The sequence below is a fragment of the Rhinopithecus bieti genome, unplaced genomic scaffold, assembly GCF_001698545.2.
Source record: "Rhinopithecus bieti isolate Rb0 unplaced genomic scaffold, ASM169854v2 scaffold_654, whole genome shotgun sequence".
In the NCBI taxonomy this organism is placed as follows: domain Eukaryota; kingdom Metazoa; phylum Chordata; class Mammalia; order Primates; family Cercopithecidae; genus Rhinopithecus; species Rhinopithecus bieti.
The window spans coordinates 273,170-300,599 of record NW_016803105.1 but is presented as its reverse complement, the minus strand read 5'-3'; the positions used below and the strand labels follow the sequence as shown (position 1 = coordinate 300,599).

General features: G+C 39.3%; 1 long non-coding RNA gene across 1 annotated transcript in view; it reads right to left on the bottom strand.

The window, feature by feature from the left end:
• Positions 1-26,902, bottom strand: part of LOC108543629 (uncharacterized) — a 39,452-nt gene extending 12,550 nt beyond the window's left edge. The window contains exons 1-2 of the long non-coding RNA XR_001889635.1: positions 26,834-26,902; positions 17,641-17,683 (exon numbers count right to left, since the gene is read on the bottom strand). This is a non-coding gene — a long non-coding RNA (uncharacterized LOC108543629). The remainder of the gene's footprint in view (positions 1-17,640; positions 17,684-26,833) is intronic.
• Between the last annotated feature and the right edge of the window lie 528 nt (positions 26,903-27,430).

Here is a 27,430-nt window from a genome sequence, read left to right as displayed (position 1 = left end):
AAATACAAATTATACTTTTACCATCTCCTCCTGGAAAATACATGAACCTCAGAACTGAGATCTGGAGCATTTACTAGGTCGGCAAATGGACATCTTTGGTAGGTCCTGGACTCCACTATTTTTATTTTCTAAGGACTGTGAGGCAGTCTTCCAAACACCCTCTGCTCTGCTTCTCAGTGGCTTTCCATTTAGCTTGTTCATCTCTTGCCCTCTGCAGCAAAATATTTGCCAATTCATTCAGAGGGAAACCAGTTGTTTTTGGGCTATTCCCCTGCATCTCCTCTTTCACCAGAATCTTAACCGCTCAAATCCTTGGCAACCCCCAGCTCCAAATTTTTTATTATTTATTATTTTTTATTTTATATTTTTGAGACAAGGTCTTGCTCTGTCACCCAGGCTGGAGTGTAGTGGTAGGATCTCAGCTCACTGCAACTTCTACCTCCCAGGTTCAAGTAATTCTTGTGCCTCAGCCTCCTAAGTAGCTGGGCTACTCAGCCACCACGCGTGGCCACCATGTCTGGCTAATTTTTGTATTTTTAGTAGAGATGGGGTTTCACCATGTTGACCAGGCTGGACTCGAACTTCTGACCTCAGATGATCTGTCCACTGCAGCCTTCCAAAGTGCTGGGATTACAGGCGTGAGCCATTGCACCAGGCCCCCAAATCCAACATTTGTCTCCTCAGTTCTTGAGAGTCCCCAAAGTTCTGCAGATTTCTCTGTTCCTTAACAGCTGCCTTCTGCATTGATTTTCACTCTCTTGCCAGCACTAAGAATCAGCAAGTGCCCCAGAAGGGAAAGCAACTTCCAGGATATCTGCCTACTTGGGCTGTCCCCTTTCCCTTGCTTGCCTTAGCAGCTATTCAAATGCCTTCAACAATGTTTTATGTGTATCATCCAGCTTTTCTGGTTGTTTCGACGGTAGGGACAGTCTCTTAGAAGCTACTCTAGCATAACCAGAAGTGAAAATTCTTCTAAAATGTATTTACTCTGTCATTTTTTTGATGGACAGTTAATTTTTTTCCCTAGTCTCCACCTATTACAAAAATTATAGCAAGAAATAAGTTTGGACATCTGTCTTTGCTGATGTGTGCATGTGGCTGTTGAATTCCTGGAAAAGGAGTTTCTTGGTTAAAGAAAAGCATGCATTTGAAATGTTGATAGCTCTTACCAAATTTTCCTCCCAAGAGATGTATCAAAATGTGTGAGAGAGTGTGTTTCCCCAAAGAGGGTGTGTGCTTTTATAGAAGAGGTACAGGAGTTTCTTCAGAGGTACCTGAAGATAGGAAGATGAATGTGTCTGCTTAAATTCTTGGTCTCCCCATCTGGCCTCAGGACAAGATGGAAGGGATTCCCTTTCCAAAGTGAAAAATCCATGTCTGTGCTCAAAGTATCTTTGCTCCATAATAGGACTAGAACCCAAGGGAAGTAAAAACTAACTGAGCCACAAGGAAGATCAAGTTAATATATGGACCCATAATGAGGATAGAGAATTTCTACTGTTTCTATCAAACTGATAGGGGTTATGGGAAGCCTCTTTTATAGACCTTTAAAATGCTGATGAGCTCACCAGAAGTTCTTTTCCAAATACCCATGGTTTTAATTGTTTCAGTGTTAGTTCAAGAAAGTTATTTTCATTTTGAAACAACTTTAAAGTTCAAATTTTGAAATACAAAATTTCCCCTTACATGTCTAATGGTTTCGCACTATTGGGAAGTAATGACTTAGGTTTTTATAAATGTATTTGGGTACCTTAAGGATGGGTCAATTTGTTAGCTTTCCGGGAATGTCAAAGCATAATATTGATAACTCTTTATTACCCTTATTCTTATTTGATAAATTAAGGTAGTACGTGATTTTGCATTTGGAAGCATTTATTTCATTGTTCAAAGACTCGTTTTCTTTTCTTCTTCTTCTTCTTTTTTTTTTTTTTTTTTTTTTTTTTTGAGATGGAGTCTCACTCTTGTCACCCAGGCTGGAGTGCAGTGGTATAATCTTGGCTCACTGCAACCTCCACCTCCTGAGTTCAAGCTATTCTCCCTCAGCCTCCTGAGTAGCTGGGATTACAGGCACCCACCACCATGCCTGGCTAATTTTTGTACTTTTAGTAGAGACGGGGTTTTGCAGTGTTGGCCAGGCTGGTCTTGAACTCCTGACCTCAGGGGATCCACCCGCCTCAGCCTCCCAAAGTGCTGGGATTACAGGCATGAGCCCACTGCACGCAGTGCAAAGACTCTTTTTCAATTCAAATTATTATTTTTTTCTCCCTCTCTCACTGGGTCCTGGGGGAGTTAATTTAAAACTACCTACATGAGATGGCTTTCAGGAATAATTACATCAAGCACATAATGTGTGCACCTTCAGCTATTTTTACCAAATCTTCAGAGCATCCTCTCTGACTGGGAAACACACTGCAGTCTACTCATGAGAATATTATTCTTTAAATTTCAATGCTACAGCAATACTGTCTGGTAAGATAATCGTCTCCAGCGGGATGAAATAAGGCCAAGAAACCAAAGCTCTCTAGCCTCTTCTAAGTATGCTTCTGATGCATGCCTCTCATCCTTGCTTCCTCCAGCAGGCCCCAAGCTGCCTCCAGGTTCCACTGTGCCAATATTCTCAGAGCAGTCTGGTTTGCTGACATGTTTTTGCCTTAGTATTCCATTTCTCATATCCTCTTGTGGCCATTTTATTTTATTCTTAAGAGGGGAACTAAGATAGGTGGCCTGAAGTACAGTAGTAACTTCCTTGAATCACGCTGTCCTGTCTAATGTCAATGAGATAACTAAGGCACATCCACAGATCACATTCTGGGCCTTTAAAAGCACTGCATATAAACTCAGTATTTCGTCTAGACAGTTTTCTTATCTTTTTCTTTTTACTTTTTTTCTTTTTTTAAGACGGAGTCTGGCTCTGTCGCCCAGGCTGGAGTGCAGTGGCCAGATCTCAGCTCACTGCAAGCTCCGCCTCCCGGGTTTATGCCATTCTCCTGCCTCAACCTCCCGAGTAGCAGGGACTACAGGCGCCCGCCACCTCGCCCAGCTAGTTTTTTGTATTTTTTAGTAGAGACGGGGTTTCACCATGTTAGCCAGGATGGTCTTGATCTCCTGACCTCGTGATCCGCCCGTCTCAGCCTCCCAAAGTGCTGGGATTACAGGCTTGAGCCGCTGTGCCCGGCCCTTATCTTTTTCAACTGGCCTTCTTTGCTGACTCATGTCAGCTTTGAGCTCAGATTAGCCTGTGAACTTTACCTGGCTGAAATTCGGTTTGGCCTGACTTTGCTATTCTTGATTCCACTTTTGATTCAGACTGAAATATAAGATAAGGCTATGTTCAATACAAGCACCTTACAATCTGATGAACATGGACTTACTCAAGGAAGATATTTATCTGCCTCATGTGGGAAGAAGTCTGGGTTGAAGTAGATTAGGGCTGGAACAGTAGCTCAAGGATGCTATCTGGGAACTGAGCATTTTTTCTTCCTGCTCTACCACCCTGAGGATGACTGATGTACCTCCAGCATCAAGCTCAAATTCTAGTCAAGAAGAAAGAAGCAGCAGAAGATGCCCAGCCAGCTTGAGATTGTTTCATTCATCAGATCTACCATTGTCTCTCCTAGCTGCAAAAAAGTCTGGGAAGGTAAGTTTTAGCTTTCTAGTGTCTATAGCAGAAGAACGCATGGAATGGGATGTGAGTGGATTTTAAATGATCCCGTTTACAGTGTCTACCTAGTAGGTTTGGGTTCTTTTGGCATCTTGTCCTACTCATTCCAGGTTTCATCTTCAAGATTCATCATTGGGAAACCACACCTACCACTTCCCCTTCTGCTGTAAAGACAGGGCAATGAAAGCCAAGATATAAATAGTCTGTCATTTACTTAGAATGTTTTTCTTTAATGTTGGGAAAGCACAATGGCCCGATGTCAGAAAACCTGCATTTTAGAATTAGATTATTTATCCAAAACTGTCTTGTTTTGAACAAATCACTTAAAGTCTCCGAGTCATTGTTTTCATAAAATGGAAGTTGGACCAGAATCTTCTGTCCTTCCCTCTTGCCTAGGATCTCAAATGTCTATTATTATAACAGTCCCTTGTTACCACAGGGACTCAAAGAGGCCAGGCCCAGAGAAGAGGCCCCACCCTGCTGCCCATTATGCTCATCTCCCCCTATCTTCTAGTCGTCTCTTAGAACCTCCCAGAACTTGGACAGAGAGAACTAAGGGGACTAATATGAATTTAAAACTATATTTTTCATTGTCCTTATTAACTTTTGGCTTTAAAATATGAACTATTTTCAACTTTGTTGGTAGAACCACAGTTCCCCCTTCAGGTAGTGGTGGCTTCTCTGGAATCATAGGAGTGACTCAGAGCTCAAGCCATTGAAATGGTGTCATCTACCAGCTTTTATTCACTGCTTGGCCTAACGTGGCCCAGGGAGCTGCCTTAGAACCAGTCTACCATCTTGTTGATATAGCAAGTTTTTTCCAGGCCTGTGCCTGTAACCTTAGCACCTACTGAGTCTGTGAAATACTTCCAAAACTTGCTTAACTGTCTAGAATCCTGGAATATTGCTGAAGATGGAAGGAAGTATCTGAGTATGCAAATGTATGCAACTACTATAAATCCTCTAAATAACTTAGAACACATTTGGGGGCTAGGATTTGTGATTAATTTTCAGATATTTTCTACAACTATTGTCATTAGTTTCTTCTCTTAACTTCTTTTCAACTCAGGCATCTTTTGCTTGGCAACTGGTTTACCTTATCGTGGGTATAAAGTAGTTAGATATGTACATTGTGTTTAGTGCAACATTAGTCAAAGGCTTGGACTCTCTCTTCATGTCATAATTATCCTATAAAATGTTCGAACTCTCTCTTCTAGTGGGTTCTCCATGGGAGAAGGGGGAAGGGGTGCACGGGAGATTTTTGGGGGACTGACCAGAGAGTATGCCTCCAAACTGTATGCTCAATGGGCAACAAGCTGACCATGGATGCTGCAGCCAGGGAGCGGGGTGTCCTCCACAGCCATGTCTCTGCGGTAAGATTGGAGCTAAGTCAGCTCTCTGGGTCTCTTGGAATCACCTTTAATGTTCTTCCAGTCTCCTCAAAATGAGGTAGTTCTACCTCTTCCTCACAGGAACATTATTCTTCATCTAGAATCTTCTGAGGCATAAAGGGAGAAGTTGGATGTCTCTGAAACTGTACATCTGAGAATTTTAGTCTCATGCTGCCTTTATTTCTGTTTCAGATGGAGAAAGGATGAGATCCTAGCAGGGGTTCTTAAGGAGTTTGTGGATAGAATTCGGGATGTCTATAAACTTGAATTTTAAAAATACATCTTTATTTTCACTATCCTTTAACTAAAATTTAATATTTAATCATGAAAGTGGGCAACAATCACAGCACTGTTAGCAGTACCTGTGATTTTGATACCAATAGGAATCATAGTAAGTTTATGTCATGTTAAAGTTATTGCAGAAACTAGAAAATAGCATTATATCCACAACAACTTTAAAAATGTGGTGATTAGTGGCCCCCACCACTAGATTTTATTTAACGCATTAATGAAGGAGTATATGTTTTATAATGGCACATTAAATATATTCTGATAATATTAAAAATATTTTAATACTACTGTTTTTCTTTGATTTTTGTTATGCATTTTAAATTTTTTTTTGAGGAGGGATTTTAGCAGATTACCAAAGAGGGTCATGGCACAAAAAGTTTTCAGGACACCCACCATAGGGACACAAATTTATAGAATACACAAAGGACAGAGATGGAGGGAAAACATACTTTAAAATGTAAACAGATTATCCTGCTAACCACAGTACAAAAGAACTAAATGTAAGCCCATGTGCAAAAGTTATTTCAATCTAATGTATATTTCTCCTAACTTGATTAGCCTCTGGGTACAAATGGGGCAATGTTAATGGTGAAAGCCACATTTCCCTTGTATCTACCACTTACTCTAGTATCTCCTACTTTTACCCAAATCTCAATTTTTATAAGAATTTCTGAAAGTGTTATTGTTTCTTCCTTTCTTACTGCCTTTCTTTGTGGTTTGATGGTTTTCTGTAGCGGTATGCTTTAAATCCTTCCTACTTTTGTTTTGTACTTCTAAAGATTTTTCTAGGCCAGGCACTGTGACTCATGCCTGTAATTCCAGCACTTTGGGATAACCAGGCGGGTGGATCGCCTGAGGTCAGGAGTTCAAGACCAGCTTGGCCAACATGGTGAAACCCCATCTCTACTAAAAATACAAAGATTAGTCAGGCATCATAGTGGGTGCCTGTAATCCCAGCTCCTCAGGAGGCTGAGCCAGAAGGATCGCTTGAACCCAGGAGGTGGAGGTTGCAGTGAACTGAGATCATGCCACTGCACTCCAGCCTGGGTGACAGAGCAAGACTCTGTCTAAAAAATAAAAATACTAAGATTTTTGCTTTGTGATTACCATGAAGCTTACATAGAACACCTTATATTTAGCCTATTTCAAACTGATGACAGCTTAACCTTGATTGCATACAACAACTCTATACTTTTACTCCTCTATCTCACATTTTGTTTTTGATGTCAGCTTACAATCAACTTAACAATAACATAAATAGTCACTTAACACATATTTCATATGTTACATGTATTATATACTGTATTTTTACAAATAAAGTAAGGTAGAGAAAAGAAAATGTCATTAAGAAAATCATAAAGAGGAAAAAATATATTTACTATTTATTAAGTGGAAGTGGATCATCATAAAGGTCTTCATCCTTTTTGTCTTCCTGTTGAGTAGTGTAAAGAGAAGGAGGAAGAGAATAGGTGGGTCTTGCTGTCTCAGGAGTGGCAGAAGTGGAAGTGAAAAGTGGAGCAGGAGAGGCAGGCAAACTGGGTAACTTTTACTGAAAAAATTCATGTATAAGTGGACCTGATCAGTTTAAACCCATGCTATTCATGGGTCAATTGTGTTATTTCTCTTCTGGCCTGAAGAATTTCTGCTGAGAAATCTGCTGATAATCATATTGGCACTACTTTCTAAGTGGTGTATTTCTTATCTTTTGATGCTCTTAGAATTTTTCTTTGTCTTTGAATCATGATAGTTTGATTATTATTAATATGTGTTTTGGTGAACTCCTCTTTTGGTTGAATTTGATTGTAGACTTCTAAGCTTCCTGAACCTAAATGTTGGCATCTATCCCTAAATAAGGAAAGTTTCAACCATTATTTCTTTAAATATATTTCCTGGCCCTTTTCCTCTTTCTTCTCCTTTTGCAACTACATTATGCAAAGGGTTGGTCACTTGTTGGTGTCCCATAATTCCCACAAGATTTCTTTAGTTTTTTTCATTCCTTTGTCTTACTGCTCCTCTGACTGGATAATTTCAAAAGTTTTGTCTTCCAGCTCACTAATTCTTTTTTCTGCTTGATCAAGTCTGCATGTGAAGCTGTCTATCAAATTTTTCAGTTCAGTCATTATATTCTTTATCTCTAGATTTCTATTTTTTTATTATTTCTATTTCTTTGTTAAACTTCTCACTTTGTTTATGTATTGTTTTCCAAATTTTATTTAATTTTCTATCCATATGTTTTTGTAGTTCACTGCGCATCTTTAAGAGGATTATTCTGAATTCCTTGTCAGTTTTTTCATAGATTTCCATTTCTTTAGGGTATATTAGTGGAATGTTATTAGTTTATTCTGGAGGTGTCACAATTCCCTGATCATTCATGATCTTGTGTACCTGCATTTTTGCATTTAAGAAGATAGTCCCCTGATCTGGCCTTTGCAGATGTTCTTTAGTAGAGATAGAGCTTTACTATTTATTCTGCGATTTTGAAGGACCAACTAGTGATGACCCTAAGCAGGTAGAGCTTGTCGTAGGTGTTGGCTGGGCCATTGCCTTTGCTCTGATGTAAAATGGAGCTTTTGGATGGGCTCTACTGTCTGGCAAAACCACTGGCTGGGCTCTGCTATGAGGTGGAGCTATTGGGTGGGTAATGGCAATGGTTTCTAATCAGGTCACAAGATGTAGTCCCTACTGGGTAATTCAACTATTTGGGATTTCTAGTTGGGCAGGGATGCTGACTGGGCTCTGAGGTTAGGTGGAGTCACTGGTTGGGATGAACAGGACCAGAGGCTATGCTCCTTAGAAATGCACAATTGAGGATTGCCTCTCTGTCAGAGTGGAACCAAGGCATGGGCTTTCGGCTGAGTGGAACTGCTGCTTGACTTCCCATGTCAAGCAGGTCGAACCATTATGCTTTGTCCAAAATAGGCAAAGGCCAGCATCTCCCTACTTGGTACAGGTTGGTAGTGTGGGCTCTGAGGTTGGCAGTGGAGACTAGCTATCTACAGACTCAAGTTAGGTTGAACTTCTGAGGTTGGCAGTGGAGACTAGCTATCTACAGACTCAAGTTAGGTTGAACTTCCCACCATGCTTCTGAAGGCAACCAACTCAGCTTTGCAGGTGGGTTGTGAAGTTGGCTGATATCTCCAATAGGGTGTTACAGCTAGCAGAACATAGAAGTACCACCAAGATCTGCATGCTGGTCACTACAACCTCTGCCTCATTTCTTTGTTTCTATGTGACCCCAGGTGGTCTAGCCATGCCATTACCCCCAGTGTTCCCTGTGAGGTGAGACGAGATTGGAGTGGGCTTCCTCGAATGTTAGGGAAGCTGGATAACTGTCTCTGAGTCTCTTTTCTCCCAGCAGAAACTGTGGGCCCAGAGAAATCCTCTCTATCCAGCATTGGGCTGAATTGAGGGAGAGGTAGCACAGCTGTAATGAGGCTGTTCTCCTTACCCTTTTAATTTAACTCCATTCAGTTCTGTGGACCACATTGGTGTCTCAGGCTTGTTCCTTGCACTGGGGTTTTCAAAAAGTTGTTCTGGTCTTTGGATAGTTGTTAGTTGAATTTTCTGTGGGGAGAAGTGGAGCCTACAAATTCCTATTCCACCATCTTGCAGCTATCTCTGAGCTTGCACTGTGGAGCCCCACCCAGAGGCTGACTCTTTGCTGTGAAATCCAATGACAAATATACAAGGTTTTCTTTATCATTGTCTCCCACTCTGTGTTGATTTTTCACCATAGAAAGAACAGAGCAAGGCCTCTAACAACAACTCAACTGCATGAGACCACAAAGAGGAAAGTAGAAAGAAGCAAAAATATAAACTATATGATTACCAAAAAAGGGGGCATTAGGACAGGAGGCAACCTGCTCAGTATTATGGGGACAACTTTACTGGAACCTAAGACTTTGGAGAAGAGATCTTTTCTGCTTGAGCATTAAAATATGTATACCTGAGTCAATCCCAGCAAATGGTCATGCTGCTCAGATAATCTCTTCTCTGGTAGCCACATTGCTTGAATCATTTACCTTCCAGGAATCTAATTGCAAAAGTGATCATTCTCATTCTCATTTATTATTGATACCCCAACTGTGGGAAAGACATTGTGGTCAGTGCTTCTACAGGAGTAGGGCCATTTAGGAAAAAACGGTAATGTTTAAAGCACAGGAGGAAGAAAGAGGTACCCAGAATAAGCATTTTCTTAAAGCAGTAATCCAGCTGTTGCAGATATTTCTCTGCCTGTTTACAATCCCACCATCTACACGTTGATTAGCATTGTGGGCAATACACAAAGGAATAATAACAATTACTTGAGGCCCACTGTGAATTAAGCATTATACTTGAACTCATCTAATTCTAACAATAGCACTATGAGGTAGACATTATTACTCCCTATTTTACTGAAAAGGAAACAGAGACTCTAGAAGTTGTCCAAGTTCACATAGTAAGGGATAGGGCAAGAGCTCAATCTGAGAGCCTTAAGCAGAAGTGACCGATTGGACCTTCTGGTTATAATTTGTGAAAACAGGACTACGTATACACACCCATGTATACATATACAGAGTGGTGTACTCAATATAAAATTATTAAGTCAATACAAAGTCCAAATGGATAGTGAAGAAAATATATGCAAGACTACTGAGAGAGAGAATGTGTGTGTGTATGTTCTTGTTTCTGAGGCAGTCACCAGGAATGGGAGATTTAAACTCGGCTTTGAATAGTAAAGAAGTTTGGGAAGAATGGGGCGAGTAGTGTGGGTCAAATCACAGGAGTGGAAAAGTACCAGTTTTGAGCAAGTATAGCAATTTGGTTGGGGCAAGGGTTCATACAGCAAGTAATGGGAAATTAAGCTGGGAAAGGAGACCAGCTGTGAGAGAAATGGCTATCAGTCCGCAGTGATTAGACTTTATACTGCTAGAAAGGAGATATGAAATGATTAAGCAATGTTTCAGAAAGATTGACCACACAGTCACACGACAGAGTATGGGAAAGGAAACAGGTTAGATTTATGGAGCCCAGGAAGAGGGTGACAACAGTCATCCAGGTGTGGAGTGAAAGAGGATTCAGGTGGTGGCTGGGCCACAAAAAGATGAAATGGATGAAGAGGCATTTAGAAGGAAAAATCAAGAAGATATGGCTACTGCTCATAATAATATTTTTAAAATAGCTAATGCATTCATTGATTTCCACAAATATTACTTAAGTGTCTTCTTTGTGCCAGGCACAGTTATGGGCCCTGGGTGTATTGCAATGAATATAACAGGCAAGACTATTTCCCTTATGGAATTTATATTATGATGGAGGAGGAACATGATAAACAAGCAGGTGAAATACAACTTCAGGTGGATAATTTATGCAATGAAAATACATAAAACAGGATTAAGGGGCAAGACAACCTCTGGGTGTCTCTGAGGATGCAATATTGGAACAGAAATCTAAATGAAGTGGGTGAGTAGACCATGTGACTATCTCTGAGGAAAGTATTCCAGGCAGAGAAGTCAGGAAGTGCAAAGACCCCGAGGCAGCTACATTCAACCTGTGATCAGAACAGCATGCCACTGCAACCAGTGCAGAGTAAGGTGGAAGTGAAAGTGAGGTTGAGGAGGCAACAGGGGTGGAATGCTGATGGGCTTTAATGGCCATGGAGAGGACATTGCAGTCTATTCCAAATGAAATAGAAACAGAAGGGTTTTGAAAAGGGGCATGGCATGATCTGATTTACAATTTTAAAGGCTCACTCTGGCGACTTCATGGAGACCTGATGATGGTGGAATGAGAGTAGATGCAGAGACCACTTAGAAGGTTATTGCAAAAATCCAAGTGAAAGTTGCTAGTGGCTTGGATTAGTGAAAGAGAAGGTAGTAGGAAGCATGGGATTTGGGATGTGTTTTGAAGGTAGAATGAGCAGAGCTTGCTGATGGACTGTATATAGCATATGGAATAAAGAAGCAGAGAAACCAAGAAGGCACTTCTGTGAGGCTTTATGCTCTCAGATTCTTAAAGTCTACCTTGGAGTAGAGTTAATCTTGGTTATTTGATTCTTTGCTTTTTCTATGTTCCATTCATCCATCAATAAGTGTCGTAAACTCTACCTCAAAACACATCCTGGATCTGTTGAGTTATCATCACCTTCCCCACCAGCACACTGCTCCATACACCATTGCAATGCCCCTTAGCTAGCCTCCCTGCTTCTCCTCTTGCCCCTCCCCTGACAAACAATTCCCCACACCTGCCCAATTTGATTGGCCTCTGCTAAAACCCTGTTAGTGAATTATTGGAATGAGTATTTAGAATAAAACCCAAAAAATTCAGCCTCAGATTACAAAATCTTACATAATTGGTGCCTGATGACTTTGCTGACTTCATCTCATTCCTCTCCTCCCCTTGCCTTTTCACTGTAGTCACTTTCAGTTTCTTAAGCACACCAAGCCTTTGCTCTCCGCAGTCCTCGTATCTTCAAAGCCCAGTTCTTCATATTACTCAGCTCTCATCTTTAATATTATCTCCTTGGACAACCTTCTGGATCACTCAAGCTATTGTTTGACTTGTGAAGAGTCTAATTCCCTTCGTCTTGAATTTGAGCTGGCCTTAGTGCCTTGCTTGACCCATCGGATGCAGTGGAAGTGACATTCTGAGATTTCTGAAGCTAGGTTCCTTGCAACTTCTGCTTGAGCTTGGAACACTCCCACGGGGAGTCCTGAGCTGCCATCTAAGAAGTCTGACTAACCTGACAGTGCTGTGCTGGAGAGACTGTGGGTGGGCACTCCAGTCAACAACCCCAGTCACCCACCCAGGCACCAGACACCCAGAAAAGACCAGCCATCAGCCAAATACCACTCAGATTAACACCATGTGGAGCAGAAGAATTGCCTGGCCGAGTCCTCCCAAATTCCTCACGCACAGAATTATGAGAGAATAAAATGATTGTTGTTTTAATCCATTAAGTTTTGGGAGTTTGTTATATAGCAATAGATAAATAGAACACTGTCTATCACAACATTTTCCTTATTTGCCTAAGATTGATCATTACTTGATATTTTTCTTTTTCATCTAGTTACTCTATGAGTCAGCTATCTATCTAATCTGATCTATCTATCTATCTATCTATCTATCTATCTATCTATCTATCATCTATTTACCTCCACTAGAGCTGTCTACCATCTATTTACCTCCATCTCTTTACCTCCTCTATCTAACTATGTCTATCTATCTAATCTATCTATCTATCTACCTACCTATCTATCCTCTATCATCTATTATCTATCTATCTATCCTCTATCTTCTATTATCTATCTATCTATCAATCATCTATTTACCTCCACTAGAATATCAGCTTCATGAGAGCAGAAGCCTTTCCTGTCTTGTTTATTGTTCTATCTTTAACACCTAAATCAGCACTTGTACACAGTTATGTGCTCCATAAGCCCTGTCAGACAAAAGATTTTCTGCATTTCTGAATATCCTAAGGGCAATGAGTACAACACACACACACAAATGCAGAGAAGAAAACCTGGGTAATCTCAAAATATAATCCTTCGGGTTCACAGATTATACAATATAAGGATAGTACTATATTAATAAATCAATCAATAATTTATTAACTAGCAAATTAAAGGGGAAAAATCCGACATGATTAGACACCAAAAAGACATTGAATTAATTTCAGAAACGATTCTTGGTTTTTAAAAAAACAGTAAAACAATAAGAAGAAAACTATAGTATTTAAAATTGATGAAGATCATTTACCAAAAAGACGCAGTAAACATCATATTGAGGCAATGCAAGGCTTACTGCATAGATAATGTTGAGACAATGTTTGCTGTCCCCTATTAGTGGGTCTGGCATTTCTCATCCAAAGTGTCAACAATCCGATCCTACATTATAAAGTTGTGTTTTTCCAGTGGTGACCAGTATGTAATTTGTTACATGATATTCTGGCAACATGTAAATATCCAGTTCTCCATTCCTCTTTCCCCTATTTGCTTTAGCATCCGCAGATGATCTTAACCTGAGTCTTCTTTTTAAATGGGTTGAAAAATGGCAATTTTCTGATTTTATCATTTTCCCACATTTATTGGCTGCCATTCTTCTCTACGAAGATCTATCCCTTACCAACAGGCTACTCGGTTATCCTAAGACTTTTCTGGAAAAGCAGGATAAATACTTAATTCTTTCGGCTTAATAACCAGTTTTGAAACGAAGAAATGGGTTTAATAACCACCTCCAGTGGTGACCCATGAGGCTTCTTTTCTCTTTCTTGCATTTGTCTTTTTTTTTCAATGTGGCGTTCTCTGCTTGGTTCCATCTACCTACCTACCTATCATTACCTATATAGGAAAAGCAGGTCTCTGAGCTGATCTGACACTCCCAGGTAAGTCTCAATGTTCTTACTGACTGATCTAACACAGGTAAGTCATGTTGCTCTCCTGTTGGACATGAACAATCTCACAGAACATCCACTGCAGACAGTCACGATGTAACCCACAAAATACCAATGTTCCCCTGTCTTGGCTAATATGAGTGACTGCTCCTTACCAATTATGGCTTTATCCTCACTCTAATCTGACATCCCTGTAGATAAGATTTATTATGATATTCAATCATAGAATTGTTTCTGCTTTCTGACAACACTCAATTTAGAACAAACCTTCTTTAGGCCCCCTCCTCCAAAAAATATCCAGCCAAAGCCCGAATTCCCAGATTCTTCCTAACACCTTCTTACTGAGATGTTTCCTTCCCCCCTCCTCCAATCTCCGCGCCCCCATCAGCCCCAGTTCCCTGTGATATGCGTTCTCCTTTGCTGCAATAAATGAGAGGAAGTCATCTAACTTGTTCAAGTACGGCTATTTCTGGTGGTCTTTTGCTGAAAAGAATTAAGAATTTTATATTATAATATATGATATATATACCTTCATATATATGATACAAATGAAGGCCTATGTGTGTATGTGTATGCTCAAATCCATTATAATAATAATTATTATTATTGGTGCTTAAATTCTTCCAAGTTTATCAGTGGGAGACCCCGTTCAAACTTGCTTATGTGACTCCTTGGCACAGCACCATTAGTCTCTGAAAGCATCCTTGGGTTTTGGCATGCAAAGATGTCCCAGGCTCATCTTATGTATTCCTTGCCCCAGACCTGGACAAAATGTAAAACAGCCAATGGTTCCAGATGTGGAAAGTCAAAATACTTCATAGCTTATTGGTTGAAGTTGAATTTTTGTAGTTCAATGTTTTGGGAAAATAATTTAAAAGTATTTTTAAATATTTAAAGTATGCATACTTATTGACTCAGCAATTCCATTTTGGGGGAATCCAACAGGAAGAAATACAAATGGGAAAATGGAAAATATAGTAATGTGTCCATAAGGATGTTAACTGCAACACTGATTATGTTGACGCTAGAGTAGAAACTGAATATCCACCAAAGGCAAATGAGGGAATAAGTTATAGAATACTCAGAGTGTGGAATATTATGCACTCTTTTATAAGAATGAATTAGAACTACAGCTGGAAAACAGCTATGAAATACTGATAAACAGAAGAAACATGTTACAGTGTGGTATATATAGCATGGTCTAATTTGGAGGATAAAGCCTATACTTTTATTTATTCATAAAGGAAGAATTTTAACACCCTGTTAACTAAAGGGAGTAGAAATGAATACAAACCATATTTGATTTTAGTGTAAAGTATGTTTTTTTAAATGAAATAATAAGGGCTGGGCACAGTGGCTCACGCATGTAATCCCAGCACTTTGGGAGGCTGAGGCGAGTGGATCACGAGGTCAGGAGATCAAGATCATCCTGGTTAACATGCTGAAAACCCGTCTCTACTATAAATACAAAAAACTAGCCGGGCGTGGTGGCACATGCCTGTAGTCCCAGCTACTCGGGAGGCTGAGGCAGGAGAATCGCTTGAACCAGGAGGCAGAGGTTGCAGTGAGCCGAGATCATGCCACTGCACTCCAGCCTGAGCAAGAGAGTGAGATTATGACTCAAAAATAAATAAATAAATAAAAGGAAAAATAAGTAAGATAAGTAAGCAACAACCCAACTAAAAAATGGAATTTGATTTAAACAGTTTTTAATTCATAGGCAAGCCATAAGACAAAAGATAGACATTTTAGGGAGAGAGTTAGCCAGTGCTTATACACAACAGTTTCTTTACAAGTGCCTAGATTTCTCCCAGGAGAATGCCATCCAAACCCCCCTTGTAAAATATCCTATCTGCCATATTGAGTCCCAGGTCCTATATATTAAGAACAGAAATGACGATTTGGATGCAGCTCCTTATACTTCTTTATCCACTGTTACAAAGAGAAAAGCACTCACTTACTTAATTGATGGGGAGAGAAAGTTCACCTTGAAGCATCATGGACTGCCCTGTAACTAAAGTTTGCATTTGGCATATACATACATATGGAAATTTTATGAGACTGGGGACAAAACAACTCTGGGAAAAGTACCTGAAGTCATTATATTTTGGTGATTTAAAAATAAATTAACAGAGCTTTTCAAAGATATGGGCACTAAAGCCAAATGGAAAATAAAGCTGAAATGAGAAAAAAGTTCATCCCTACCACCACAGAAGGACTTTCTGCCAAAGTAATTTCCGTTTTGCGGGTGAGTGGGTTTGCATTCTAGCTACACTAATGCAATAGTCTATGTATGAGTAATTTTAGAGCTCCACTCAGCAATTCCAACTCCACTGATAAAGCCTTCCTGTGGCTGAAATAGTATGTTTACCCTTATCAAAAATGCATTTCCATATGAGAGTAAATTGTGACAAACATAATAAAACATTGCTACTAACAATGCTATAAACAAACTCTGATTCTGCTCATGACCATGAGAGCTTTCAGTAATCACACAGTACATGGTTTAAGTATAATTTTCTGATGGCACAATAGCCCCAAGCAATTTTTTTGTTTGTTGTTTTTAAGGCATGGGATATTATCTAAAAGTACCCATTGTCTGCAAGCCTAATGTTATAGGAACAGGAAAGCTAATAATTCTCCTGTTTCTTTGAACACATTTCTCATTTCTCTTACTGGGGTTTCAAAAGAGCCCAGAAGAGGCGACCCTCCCCTGTGTAATCACATAACTTGGTTTTAAGGTCTGGTGCTTTGGGCACCAATTTGTCACTAGCTCCTGCTTAAATGCCCTGAATAATTTAGATACCTGGGGGTGATGGGAGAGATGGTAAGTGCTGAATCTTCTTCCCAAGCAAAAATACCCAAGTTTTAAGTTTTAGCTGAGAGCAGAAATATAATTTCTTCTTTTAGTGACTATGGGGTTGGTTGTGCTACTTGCCTTCCCTTACATTAACCTAAATTGTGACTCTTTGAGAGCATCCTTGAGTCAAATGAGTTTTATCTTCTAGCAAAAAAAAAAAGAAAAAAAAAGAGGTTATTTCTCTTTCTTTAATATTTAGAGAGGGCACACTGCTCTCCCTTCTCTTGTTACCCATTTTTTCTCTAGGAAGGGTTGATGATATCAGTGGTCTATGTACTCCAGTTCCCTTCTCTGCTTAATGTAAACCTCCCTCTCCTGCTTCCATTCATTGGAGGAAACCTCTATGTCTTGGAGTATAGCTGGTCAACACTTCACACTACATTTTCTATTGAACCCACCAAATGAGACCTACCATTCTAGGTTAAAAAGAAAATCTTCTTTTCCATTTAAAATGATTTTTAATATAACCACACTTCATATGAAAAACCTCACAGACTAGCACAATGTCAAGCACTTAGTAGATCATTAATATTTGTTAAATGAAATATTCTTAATCATGAATTTGTCTCATACATTGAAAGTTTGGGGTGATGTTGCCAGCTGTGAATAAAGATGTGATAGTGTGATACAGATTTACAAGGAGTCGAAGGAACATGCCAATGCCACCATCAATGGGCAACTTATCAGCACCTGAATCACTTTCCTATTGGATAGAGATCTATTCTATGCAGAAATTGGTCCTTACAGTTTCCAACTAAAGGCAATGGAAAGAAATGTGCATTTAAGATAATATTTCCCACTAGATTTTAGGATTGACTCTATGACATGAACTCATTTGAGTATCGAGAAAATAATCAGGCAATAACTGTTCACCTCTAGGAGTGGCTAAAAATATATTCGGCTCATATAGAAAAGAGCATTAATTTCATTTATTTTATTATGAGAATACTTCTACAGATCATGACTGGCTGATAAAGTATTTTTGCTGATTAAATCTTGTAATTAGTTACATATGTGCTTGCAAATAATAACAGGAACAGCAAATAACATTATTTGTACTTACCTATATGCTTGCAGATAATCACAGGAACAGCAAGTAACATTATCTGTAAAGGTCCAAGCATGTTACATAATTCAGTGTGAATAACATATTTGATACAATATGAACAAGATAAGTTAGAACAAAATCCAGATGTTTTCTTTTAACTAAAAATGCAAATTGCTGCAGTATTCAAGTTCAAATTTTCAAAATGCTCCAGGAGTCGCACAAACCCTCAGAGTCTTGATTCTTAAATCATAAAAAGAAACTCATGAACTTCCACTGAGCACAGGTTGAACTTTCCTCTTAATATCCTTCCCAATTTAGTCAGACCTTCCTGCACTTCCCAGATGTGCCAGATAGTAGGGTTATATGGATTGCCCTTCCTATCTGTCCTTAAAACATGGAGATTTCTGCTTCTTTTATTTGTTACTTTTTATTCGAAATAATTTGTCACTGAAAATTGCAAAAATATTACAAAGAATGCTGCAATCCTTTGTAATAGTTTTACAATTTTCAATGATTCTTGAAATTGATTCTTCAACACAGATTCTCCAAGTGTTGACAATTTTCAAATTTGCTTTTGTTTCCCTCCCTCTCTCTCTCTTTCTCTCTATACATATAATTATATTTATATGCACATATATGTATATTTTGTATACATACACTTTTAATAAACATTTGAAACTAAGTTACAGACATGCTTTCCCTTTACTTGTAAATATTTCAAAGCATATTTTTCTAAAGACAAGAACATTCTTTTATACAATTACAGTATAAATTATCAGCATCAGGAAATTGTCATTGATTCTACATTATTCTTTCACCTACAATACTTATTTAAATTTAGCCATTTTCCCCCCACTAATGTCCTTTATAGAAAAAGGTGGGAAAATCCAGTTCAAGATCAAACATTGCTTTGATGTCATGTCTCTTTAGACTGCTTTAATCCTTCATGAACTGAATGCTTTTGATGTGCACCTGTCAGTCTTTTGCAGAATGTCTCTTAATTTGAGTTTGTCTGCTGTTTCCTTGTGGTTAGATTTAGGCTGTGCATTTTTGGTAGGAAAGCCACAGCAACAATATTGTGTCCTAAGGGCATTCAAGCAGGAGGTACATGAGGTGTCTTTGCCCTATTACTCATGTTAACTTTAATTACCTCTTGCTGGGTGAGGTGTCAGAGCCCCGGCATCAGAAAGTGGTCCCCTCGCAGGTTGGTAAGAAGAATTTCCAGACAACAGTATAGGTTTGAAGAAAGAAAGTTTTATTAGAAAGGAAGAACGCTGCAGAAGAGTGCAGTGAGGCACTTCAGCGAGACAGGACTGAGTGTACTACAGTGGATTTTCCTTAGGGGTATTTATGAACCCTAAAGCAGTAGCTTAAGGGTAATTTGGACCATGTTAGCCACGTAGGTCATAATAAATGATGACATTTGCAGACACTGGTGCCTTAATGTCAGCCAGGGATGCACAAGGAATTTCTATATGCCTGCATTCCAGAGATATATAGAAATTCTAGTTACTTACACATTTTTGGGAAAGAAACCTGGAACCAGATGCTTGCTTTAGATAATAGGAAAGTCCAATTACTTCTGAATTCCTCCGATAAAGAGTTTTGCCTCTGGATGTTCTGCTGGATGGCCACCAGGTGATCTTTGCTCTCCTCATTTTCTCCCTGACAAATATTTCGTTTGAATCTTTCCCGCTTTATATTCCCCCATGCTCATGTCTACCTGCTGCCTATTGCGGTCTCAAGAAAGGGAAAATGACACAGTGAAGAGGGGCATTGGGTCTGTCTGGCTACTTTCTGCTGAAAGGGGGCATAGAGAGCATAGGTTGTTTTTTTCCCTTTCTTGCTCTCTGTCATGAAGGGAATGAAAGATCATGAAAAACTTGCTCATGGGGAAAGACTGGATTCCAGCAAGAGGCCCCACGTAAATGGGAGTTGTTGTTGCAGGCCGGTATTGGGATTGCCTAGTCATCTGTAGGTGGAATCCTTGTTATCTGGGAGATATAAACTTAATGAGAGTGTTAAAGAGGCAGGACCAAATATTAAAAGAAGAATAATGAAGAATAAAGGTCTAAGGAATGGGAGAAGCCAAATGAATTCTGGAAACCAGTCAGTAAAGGCTTTGGCACAGTTTTGGTTGCTTTGGGAAAGTGTGTGTAGCCAGGAGCTAGAAAGAAATTATTTAGGCAGATAGTGAGAGCAACAGAGTCCTCAGCAGAATTTCTCTTTTAACAAAAGGCAGCTCCCAGAATCATTTCTTTTCTAACAAAGAGCAGCCTGAAAAATCGAGCTGCAGACATAGATAAGCAAGCTGGAAGCTTACACGGGTGAATGCTGGCAGCTGTGCCAATAGAAAAGGGCTACCTGAGAGACAGGCATGTTCAACATGGGGGCTCCATCTTCCCTTTCCTTTGTCACCACGTGTACAGTAAAGCAGCAGGCAACATGGCACCAGCCAGGTAGAGAATCCATCTGCATATTACAAGATTAGGGTGGGGGTGGCCAGATTCTTGAATGCTATGCAAATGGCATGCCTGGTCCAACCAATCTTTTACACCCTACATAAATCAGACACTACCTCCTCAAGCTCATCTGTAAAACTTTCTGCATTTCACCATGGAAGTGGCAACCCACTTCTCCAGGACCCTTCTCTCTGCAGGAGATAACTTTTCTCTTTCTTTCACTTATTAAACCTCCACTCTTAACTTTACTCTTTGTGTGTCCACATCCCTGATTTCCTTGGCATGAGTCAATAAACCTTGGGTATTACCCCAGACAAATGACGCTACTTTAGTTTCCACTTTTCCAGACACGTTAATGTAGGTGCAACAGGTTTTGTTGACAACGCACAGACTCCTCCTTGTTCAGCTGGGAAGTATTCCAGAGCTCATCTATTATCAAAAGCCATTCCTGCTAGTAAGTCCAAAGGCTTTTCTAGCACCGATAGACTTGCACCAGTTTTTGCTAAGGCTACTTCAAGGGAGGTGGTAAGTTCCCATAGTATGATTTCATGGTAGCTAAAACCTCCCTGAGGGTTGAGAGTTGCGATATCTCCTTTAGGTATTGTCTGCCAGGTTTTTCTACAGAAAAGTGGTGGCTTTTTCTCTTAGAATTAATAAGTAATTTGTGGCAAGTTATTTTGAGACCACATAAACATCCAGTATATCATCAAATTACCACTCATTGATGATTTTTTTCTTCTTAAGTTTTTCCTTGCATCTCACAATGTTTTCTCAAGGTAAACTGACAATATCCTTCTTTTCTTTATATAAAACATTTTGTAATGGTTTGGGCAATTCTATTGCAATTGAATTTTAAATTTTTATTCATCAAGTGTCCACTTGTGAGGATTTGTTAGAAAAATTTTAAACTCTCTATTCCTCTCTTTATATGTAGAATTATAGCAGATAATTTTAATGCAATAAAGCTAGTTCTATAATTCAGCAAAACTGTTTAAAGACTCATTGATTAAAATGCACTGCCAGTAAATACATAAGAAGGCATCAGTTTGATAAATCTCAAAATGGGCTTCCAGGGAAGAGGTGAAAGTGAGAAAACTTGGCATATTTAAATTAAGATGCACTTTTAAGTTAAGATACATGTTCCTCCAGCAAAACAGCTAGCCAAAGCTCTGAATTTGAAATTAAATGTTGATGACTAATTGCTTTCCACATTCTATTTCCTCAAAGTTGCTAGAGTGAATGTTTCTTTGTTTCACAAATACTTATTTGAATAATAGAGCTTTGTATTTTATTCTGCATAATCTCTCCATCTCTCAGGATGTTCTTTCTCTGCCTTTAACTCTGGGAATGTAAAATTCATTCATAGGTGGCAAATAGAGAAGAGCTGTACAAGAAATTATGGAACTCCTACTGGGCTGAAGCATGAAATTATTCACCTAAACCAGAAATAATTAATTCAACTCTGTCGGGATTACCTAAAACTACTTGTGGCTGTATGTTCGCTAAGGATCCCAGCAAGGTGTCGCTTTAAGAGCCTTTAGCAGCCAAGAAAATACATCATCTCAATGACTTCAGCAGAAGGTCTTTAATAAGGTGGTCCATTCTTGAATAGCTCCACTAGATCAGCAAAAAGCACTATATACCTGTAGCACACTAGCCCCCAACCTTGACTCTACATTGTAACCACATGACTCCCATTCTGATAATCTACTGGTATTGATCTGAGTCTAATGGCCTGGCATTCAAGGCTTTTAAAAGCTCCCCAGGTCATTCTAACGGGCAGCCAAGGCTGGGAACCACTTCTGTAGAAGGTTTTTATTTCCCCCTTAAGGCCTAAGAAATAAAATTCTAGTCTCCCTATTTATGCAGATTTCTGTGAATTACTATACTTTCCAGATCCCCCACTAGTGTATTTCCATACAGAGGGTGAATAAAAAAACAATTTTTTTAAAGCTGTTTTGTACACTAAGGGTTGCTAAAAACTTCGCAGACTAATGGACTAAAAAATATCTTAGTTGGCTTAAGTTTCACCTAACAGAGTAATGAATTAGAAATAGCTTATTCTCCTCATTCAGTTCCACCATACCTGTCACATCATCACTTTCTCTTCACGTTTGTTTCCATCACTATGATGCTTTCAGATATTGGCAGCTAAATGAGCTGGTTCTGGGGTTGTTATAATTATTTTAGTAGTGTTTATCGAGTGCCTCCTAGCTACCAAATGCTTTATGCATAACTTCTAAAATTTTATTTTAAGCAGAAATTTATCAGCTTGAAATAAGAGAAAGCCAGGATTAGAACCTGGGTCTGAAAGGTTCCAACATCATTGCTGTGTCTACTGATGAAGACCCTGTAGAAGACATTTCCCCTCTGTTGATTAATCCAACACACAGCCCATTCCTTCTGAGAATTTGGCAATTGTTATTGGCTTAGAGGTTGTCATATATTATAGGATCTCCCGGGAAAAAACTCCGCTATATTCCACGGTTGAGAGATAGGTTAATGCTGTCTTTCTCCTGAAAAACATGGTAAGGAAGCATGGAGCCTTGATTTCTGCTGGCTGCCATTTTATGACATGTGGGAAAAAACAAAAAAACAAGAAAACCCCGAATTTAAAGGCAATGCTGAGAACAATGTAAGGCTCCAAAAAGTCAGCAGTGGGGCCAACATTATCCATGGGTAGTTACTTACATAAGTGATTTCATGGGCACTGGAAGGATTTCCCAAAACAACTCCTTTCTGCTCTTAGGTGCCTGGAATTCCCTTAAAGGAGAGACTCTGATGAGGTATTTAAAATGAAGACTTAATATGCAGACAGCTTGGAACAAGGTAACTCACTGACTCATATCCAGTGGTTGACACAATAATATTTTCTGGGAGCAGATTTGGAGGTGAACACACAGAGATGCAGATGGCAGAAAGGAAATCTGAAGGAGGTAGAGAAAGGGATGCTGAAAAGGAAGGTGGTGGTTGGCAGGAGGCTGGATGGTTCTAGGACTAGCGCCAGGAGAGGTCATGGAATTTCTTTCCCCAGCAATATATTCTGGCTGAAATGTCTTCCATATCCTCCTGTTTGAACAAATGCAGGTGGCTTAAAGGATTTCTCAAGGATGATTTTTATTTTTTGGTGTACATTTCTATGAATTTTAACACATGTATAGATTCATGTGAACACTGCCATAATCAGGATAAAGAACAGCTCCACCATCTCAACAAAGCATCTCATGCTACATTTTCTGTTCATCACCTTCCCCACCTATAATACCTGGCAACCTCTGATATGTCTTCCAGCACTTTATTTTGAGACCATCAAATAAATAGAATAATACAATCTGTAAATTTTTGAAACTAGCTTCCTTGTAAAAGGAAGCTAAGCATAGTGTTATCCAGGCTGTCGTGTATCAATAGTTTGTTCCTTTTTACTGCTGAGTACCATTTCATTGTATGTATCTACCATGACCTGTTTATTCATCCATTAGTTGAAGAACATTTGGATGCTGGAAGTGGATATCTTTGTCTTGTTCCTAATTTAGGGGCATTCAGTCTTTCAGCATGGAGTAGGAGGTTAGCTGTAGGGTTTTTGTAGACACACTTTACAGAGTTGAGGAAGTTCTCTTTTATTCTTAGTTTGCTGAAAGTTTTTGCCATGAATACATGTTCAAGTTTGCCAAATGCTTTTTCTGCTTAAATTAATATGATCATGTGTTTTTTTTCTTCTTCATACTGATAGTTTGACAGATTCCATTGACTCATTTTTGATGAACAAACCTTACATTCTTGGGAAAAATTGCCCTTGCCATGGTGTATTGTTCCTTTTAATGTATTGCTGGATTTGAATTTGTTGATGAATGTTGCTGAAATATTTTGTTGATGATGTTCGTGTCTATGTTCATGAGGGATACTGGTCTGAGCTTTTATTGTACTATCTTTGCCCAGTTTTGGTACCAAGGTAATGCTGGCTTCATAAAATGACTTGTGAAATGTTCCCTCTTCTTTTGTTTTCTGGAAGAAAATGTGCAGAATTAATGTTATTTCTTCTTTAAATGTTTGATAGAATTTGTCCACCAAACCATCTGGGCCTGGAGATTACTTTTTCAGGAGGCCTTTATCTGAAAATTTATTTGTAGATCAATTATTTTTTATTTTATGTTATTTATTTTCATTTAAAAGTACAGATATAGTACTATTTAGGTTATCTATTTCATCAAAGATGAGTTTTGATAGTTTGTAGTGTTTGAGGAAATACCTCATTAAGTCTAAGTTGCCATATTTGTATGTGTGGAGTTGCCTGTCGTATTGCTTGCTATCCTTTTTCTTTTTTCTTTTCTTTTTTTTTTTTTTTTTTTTTGAGATGGAGTCTCACTCTGTCGCCCACTCGGCTCACTGCAAGCTCTGCCTCCCGGGTTTACGCCATTCTCCTGCCTTAGCCTCCCGAGTAGCTGGGACTACAGGCGCCCGCCATCTCGCCCGGCTAATTTTTTGTATTTTTTAGTAGAGAGGGTTTCACCTTGTTAGCCAGGATGGTCTCCATCTCCTGACCTCGTGATCCGCCCGTCTCGGCCTCCCAAAGTACTGGGATTACAGGCTTGAGCCACCGCGCCCGGCCGCTTGCTATCCTTTTAATGTCTCTGGGGCTTGTCATGATTTCCTCTCTTTCATTTACGATCATGGTAATTTGTTTCTTTTTTGTCTCTTTTCTCTTTCTTTCTCTCTTTTTTCTGTCAGTCTTGCTAAAACTTACCATTTTATTGCTCTTTCCAAAAAACTAAGCTTTTGTCTCACTAGTTTTGCTTTTCTGTTTTCGACTTCATTTACTTCTGCTATTTACTTTTTACTTCTGTTTGCTTAGTTTTATTTTGATTTATTTTCTACTTTCATAAGGAGAAATTTCCATTGTTGATTTGAGACTTTTTTCTTTTCTAATATAAGCATTTTATGGCTTACATTTTCTGCTAAGCACTTATTTCCCAGAGTCCTCAGATTACTCCTCATTGCCCTCTTTCCAAGCTTTGTAGCTGCATTCAGCAGGAGACACAAGGTGTGGTATGCTTCCTCTGTCTGACCCAGAACTGGCTAGTCTTTGAAAATACAATTTTTCTAGGAATTTTATGCCAAAGAAAATTCCTCTATTTCCAAGCACACACAGCAGCAAGATAAAAGTATGGCATTTTTCTGGTGGTTTGCCAGAAGTGCATGCTTAAAGCTAATGGCTACCATGATAAACTTTTTTTCGTGATTAGTGCTTAGTTTTTGAACAATTTATTATTAATTATTATTAATTATTCCTCCAAACTTCTGTTACAGAGGATATATTATTAACCTCTCTTTAGAGAAGAAAGCCAATGCCCTCACAAGAGACATCTTTTGGCTGAAGTATCTAAAGGCTCAGTCAAGCCCCCAATTCAAATGGCATAGGAGAAAAAAAATTGATCCTCTGTAGACATTCCTATGGCCTACCTAGTTTGTTCTCTAATCCATTTGGCTTGACCTAGAAGTAGCAAGTCAATTCCAATGAATTGAGGTAGGGAATCTCATTGCACTATTTGTTTTCCAGTGTTTGCAAAGGAAAAAAGTCAGGGAATGAGTCATGATTATGCTTTGGAATCCTGAGGCCACAGGCTACTGCTCTTCATTCTCCTTCATCAATGATACAAGGATACCTTGTTATCACTCTTTCTCCACCCCAGCCACATATATCTTAATATTTAGTATTTGCATTGGCTAGGAAAGCATCATTTCTGCTGCTAATCTATCTGTGTAGTCATGGTCAAGATTTTCTTTATTAATTCATATAGAAATCAATATAGGCTGGTGCAGTGGCTCATGCTTGTAATCCCAGAACTTTGGGAGGTGGAGGCAGGTGGATCACTTGAGCTCAGGAGTTTGAGACCAGCCTGGGCAACATGGTGAAGCCCTGTCTCTACTAAAAATATAAAAATTAGTTGGGCATGGTGGCTCATGTCTGTGGTCCCAGTTACTTGGGAGGCTGAAGTGGGAGAATCTCTTGAGCCAAGGAGGTAGAAGCTGCAGTAAGCTGTGATCATGCCACTGCACTGCAGCCCGGGCAACAGAATGAGACCCCGTCTCAAAAAAAAAATCATTATAAACAGTGCACAATCACTCAGGTGAATGTGGGAGGCCCCAGCCTATATACAATGGCCCCTGAAATCCCACATTTTGTCACAATGGTATAGGCTGAGCCTTTCCATTAGTGAAGACAGAATAAAGAACCCCCTTCAAAAGCAGAAATCAAGATATTTTCCATTCATTATTGCAACTCCATAATTTGATCTTTGGTTGTAATAATAAGAGTTGAGCTTTGAGGCTGGTTTCTGAACATTTGGATAAGCAAATTAAAATAAACCTAGCAACTGAATGCTCTTTTCTGCCACTGAGCAGCTTATAGAGGATCACCATATGTGTTTTATACCTAGAATACCAATTTTTTAAAATTTAACCCAGAAAATATTTGAACCCAGAAAAAATGAATTAAGCCCTAAAATAATTCTCAACCTCATCCAAATTTTCTTGGGTGATTTATGAGAATCCCCTGAAATCCTACAACATCTTCACCACAACCGCCAATCATATTTGGGCAACAGATGTGCAGAAGTGACAGTTAGCAGAGAATTCTGGTTAACAGAATGTCAGCTATTCAAGAGTTCACTGAGGTACCAGGAAGAATTTATTTAAATATTGATGTGGATGACAACCTCTTCATCTGAAAGACACATGCACTCACTGACCTGCCTGAAACTCCTCTCCTGTGCCTGTAGTCATCTTCCAGCAGCATCTTGACCACAGATTGTCACCATCTGGATCATAATACAGGAAAAACATGATGCTTAGTAAAACTGAGATGAAGGTGATATCAGGAGCTGTCAGCATCATAATATATACGTACTGGGAAGAAACTTGAACTTGCCTTTTGCAAAGAAGCTCTGATTTCCTCAGCGATGAGTCCAGGCTTCCTGTACCAATTGCTCAGACAGCATCATGTTTTCTTGTTTTCTTGTCATCCAGACATGACTTGCTGAGGGCCTGAAGTATCTTGAATTTTATCTATCTCCTAAATGATAGAAGGAAGTAGAGAAGTGTGTAATTACTAGTTCCTCATACTCACTGGAATCCTTGTTGAGGGGATCCTACCATGCCTATTCATCGGCCACAGCATTCCCTGCTTAGATGTTTCCCAGCCTTTTCTTTTCCTGTGACCATAGGTTTTCCTGTTACAGCATGATACACTAGATCTGACTGGGCTCCTTCTAGTCCCACAGACAAGCCAAAGGTTCTTCTCTTCCTGTTGGAGGTTCTAATTCTACAGACTCTCTCTTCTCTGGCTC